Below are 4517 nucleotides of genomic sequence, written 5' to 3' on the forward strand. Positions count from 1 at the left end.
AGTTCTTGACAGCAGAGCTTCCCAGGGACCTCAGACATTGGATTTTGGAGTAAGTTACATGAACTCTCTGCAAGAAAAAAAAAACCAAAGAAGAGTTCCAAGCAAGCTTTGAGCAATGGCAGCACCACTATGACAACTGTATAGTTTGTGGAGCACTAGATTACCCCAAGGGTCTTGTTTTGAAAGAGACAACATTTGGGGGGATTTAAAAATGTTAGGGTGTTTGCTTACAATTCAGTCATTTACAATTACACCTTCTTCTGGTGTAGCCTCTATTCATAACCATCCCCAAAGGCCAAAAGGATGGGGCTGCTCCCCCTTCCTTCCACACATCAGCATTTCCCACTCTCAGGTTTCTTTGTGTGGTACCTGCTTATCCCCAAGCCGCTGTCCCTGCTGTCTCCTTTAACCCATTTTGGTCAGTATAAAAATGCATGTGTGTGGGGAAAGGTACACAGCAGTCAAAGTAAGAAATTTACTTTGCAACCATTTAGACTGAACATTTATGACGTACAGAACCCTGTTCTGACTGCCTGAAAGTATTTGGCACACGAGATATCTTAGAGGTCACCTGAGCCCATTGCCTCTAAGGGTAGAAATGTTCTAAGGAGCTTACTTGGCAGGTAAGCTAGAAAGAGAAGGACCAACTGCCTCCACTATTGAATAACTGCATCTGGGGACAGCTCATTCCATGTCAGACAGCTCCTTGGGTTAGAAAGGTCTTTCCTGAGCGCCCCTGATGACTCTCTTTCTCTCACACTCCATATCCAACCCACCTGCAAGTCTTGCTGGCTCTAATTTCCAAATACACTCAGAACAACCTCTCTTCCCCACCCCGACCACTAGTGACCTCACCCAAGCCAGCAGCATCTTTCTTTTAGAAAACCTCCTCCCTGTTCCTGCCTCTCTACAGTCTATTCTTTCCACCGCAACTGGAGTGATACATTTCAATTAACTTTAATTATGTCATTTCTCTGCCCAAAACCCTTACTGTAATGACTTTCTGTCTCACTCAGAGTAAAATCCATGGCCAGCATTATCTGGCTCCTGGCTATTTCTCTGATGCCATTTCTTAAAGTCTTTCTTGGCTCCACACACCCTGGTTTCCTTGCTGGTCTTTAAATGTGCACAGCATAGCCTGCCTTGGAGTCTCTGCATTTACTTTTCTTAGCATGGAACACCCTTCTCCCTCACGCTTTTTGCTCTCTATTCATTTTACCTTTTCAGAGAGGTGTTCCTTTGGGGTGTCTGGCCCCTAGTGGCAAAGCCTCCTTCTCCCATTCACTCCATTCCATCACCATTTCTTATCCTGCTTTATTATATTTAGGGTGTTACACACTTTACTGATGGTTTGAAAGCAATAAATTGTGGGGGTTCTTAATGGGATCACAGAGAGGCTAGAGCAAATCAAAGCATAGAAAACAACTTTAAATGAACATTAAATACTCTGTTCTTTAAAACATGTAGGGGAAGAAATATTCAAAGTGATGAATAGCAAGAACCTACAACCAAGATTACTTTATCCAGCAAAGCTATCATTCAGAATTGAAGGTCAGATAAAGAGCTTCACAGATAAGAAAAAGCTAAAGGAGTTCATCACCACCAAACCAGTATTATATGAAATGCTGAAAGGTATTCTTTAAGAAGAGGAAGAAGAAAAAGTGCGGAGAAAACGTCTGCCCCCTGTTCCGAAAACCACCAGCCTCGAGACTGCTCCTCCAGAGGGCAGGACCCTGAGACTCAGGAGCGAAAGTCTCACGGAGGGAGTGGCACCACTTCCTCCTCTCTGCAGCTGCAACCCTCACAAGTCAAGGCTGGAGAAAGGTGCCCTCAGATTCCTCCTGCATCTTCCCCAGCGCAGGCCTGTGGGGTGCTTGGGAGGGCTGGTCTCTCCCATAGTTCACTGTCCAGGGCCCCAAGGAGCTGCCAGCATAAAAGTCCATGGGGTAGGGCTGCTGCCAGGCAATGTCCCACAGGGCCACCGCCGCCTCATACGGTGTCAGCAGCGGCTTGGGGAAGGCTGTGCCCCAGCCAATGGAGAGGCGTGGACATGCCACTTGTACCCACATGTCCACCTGTGAAAGCAGACTGAGCTTGCTGGGGAAGATCTTGGGGAGCAGCAGCCTCACAAAGGGAAGTCCCAAGGCTTGCAGTCTGGATTCCAGGTGCTCCAGGATCTTGGGGCTGCCCTGACGGCTCAAAGTGCCCAGGATAAGGCCCCAGGATTTAGCTGAGCATGCAGTGGCTATGGTTTCTTGGCAGTTAGTCTGCATTCGCTGATGGTCATAATGCTCTCTGGATAGGACTTTGCTGTATGGATCATATCGGTAAGCAGGGACATCGGGGTTGGCAATCATGACAGACTCCAGATGGAAGGGGTCATCTCCAAGATATACAACAGCCTCCACCTCTTTGGGCAGGTAGGGTGATGTGCAGCCCAGAATCTCCCCAGGAAACAGGGGATTACACTGTGGGACACTCATGCGATACTCAGCTTTCAGCTCCTGGGCAACTGCCTGCAAGATTGACACAAACTGTATGGTGCTGACCAGGTCAAGGGCACTGGCTGGGGGAAAGGTGAGGCGGATAGAGTCCAGTAGGTGGGTAGTGTCTATCTGGATGTCCACATAGACATACAACACCCGTAAGTCTTGGGCAGAGGTGTCCATGGAAACCAGGCAGCTGTGGCCATAGTGCACCAGGAAGTCAGCTCCCAGGGCCCTTGCAGTAAAGTCATCCACACAGCAAGCCCCATAGGTCACATCACCCATCACCATCACTTCGGCCTCTGTGAACCTTTCCAAGATATCCACAATGGTGCAGGGAAGAGGAGAAGGCCTACCGGCATTTGCAGGGCCACCTTCTTGGCCTGGGCCTGTTGGACCCTTCAGATGGTCTTGGGGATCTCAAAGTTATAGTTGGAAGGCAGGACTTGAATGGCGGCCTGCAGCTGGGGGTTGTTCAGGATCTCAGGGGGTATCTGATTGGCCAAGCAACCCTGAGGGACTCGACCTCTGCCAGGGCCGCCTCGGAGGCCAACAGTGCTGCCATCACTGGCCCGCCCATGTGGGGAACCCCCGCTCACCCCCCCACAAGCCCCCTTCCCCCCCACCCCCCTGCTTCTTTCCATTCTCTCTAAAAGTCAATGGGTAAAATGTCCCTGGGTAGGGATTAAAACAAAATAATTCTCTAGGTGATATGATTTTATACTAATCCTGGGGTATAGACATTTAGATAGAAAGGCGGGTCGTTAGGGCTGGTTTGCTGTAAAATCGGTGACTCTTGATTAGATTATGCTTATAGAGGTTATTTGGGGAGATTAATTAGGGTGTGAAATTAATCCTATCTAAAGACCTCTGAAATATAATCCCTAGAAGAAGTAGGCGTGGTCTTTAGAGAATCAAATATAAGAACACTCAGGGAGCACAACTCAACCTTCTCCAGAACAGAGTGTCTTGGGAACTCACCTGGCTGGGGAGACTTCTGGAAGAGACTGCAACCACACATCAAGGCTTGATCCTTGAGCTGACCGCTTCCTATTTTTCCTGCTACGAAAGCCCTGGATCTGCTCCTTAGGTGAGCGCACAATTGCCCATTTGCACTATTCTAAAGAAAAGGTCGGTGGGTGGGTCGGTGCGTGAGGACTGGCCCTGATGCTGTAGCTGATGCTGGAGCTTGATGCCATATGGTGCCATGCCACTACTCCATATGTCACAAATGCCATATGGTGCAGGCATTTGTTTCTTTTCATTGCTGTATAATATTCAATTTTGTGACAATATCAGTTTATTGATTCATTTTACTGTTTGTTGGCATTTGAGTTGCTTCCAGTCTTGAGCTATTATGAGTAACTAGAGGCCCGGTGCACGAATTCATGCACGGGTGGTGTCCCTCAGGGTGGCCTGTGGGGATCGGGGCCAAAACCCTCAGTCCAACATTGCCTGCAGCTCCTACCTGCTGCTCTTGCTCATCCTGGCCCCACTGTGCCTGCTGCGGGCTCATGCCCAATCAGTCCTGATTGAGACAGGTTCACAGCACCACAGCAGCTCTCACCAGCCATGAACCTTGTGTCTGCTGCCCTCCTGAGGGGAGTGGCCTGTGGGATCGGGCCGAAACAGGCTCTCTGACATCCCCCGAGGTGTCCCAGATTGCCAGAGGGCACAGGCCAGTCCAAGAGACCCCCACCTGTGCATGATCGTGGCCAGGGAGGGACTTTGGGAGGGCTCCAGAACATGTCTGGCCCATCTCACTCAGTCCCGATTCGCCAGATCCCAGCAGCAAGCTCACTTACCAGTTGGAGCGTCTGTCCCCTGGTAGTCAGTGCACATCATAGCAACTGGTTGACCGGTCAACTGTCTGCCCCCTGGTGGTCAGTGCACATCATAGTGAGCGGTTGAGTGACCTTAGCATATTATGCTTTGATTGGTTGAACAGTCAACCAGTCACCACACAACCAGACACTTAGCATATTAGGCTTCTGTTATATAGGATGTTGCCATGGATGTTTCTTTATGTGT

At 49.4% G+C, this 4517-nt stretch overlaps 1 pseudogene across 1 annotated transcript; it reads right to left on the reverse strand.

Moving 5' to 3' along the window:
• Positions 1–1755: 1755 nt before the first annotated feature.
• On the reverse strand, positions 1756–3695 carry LOC308515358 (2-(3-amino-3-carboxypropyl)histidine synthase subunit 1-like; annotated as a pseudogene). The gene is made up of 2 exons: positions 3587–3695; positions 1756–3027 (listed from the first exon to the last, which is right to left on the reverse strand). The product of its transcript is annotated as a 2-(3-amino-3-carboxypropyl)histidine synthase subunit 1-like (transcript).
• Between the last annotated feature and the right edge of the window lie 822 nt (positions 3696–4517).

Source organism: Myotis nattereri (assembly GCF_964212035.1).
Source record: "Myotis nattereri genome assembly, chromosome: 3".
Taxonomy (NCBI): domain Eukaryota; kingdom Metazoa; phylum Chordata; class Mammalia; order Chiroptera; family Vespertilionidae; genus Myotis; species Myotis nattereri.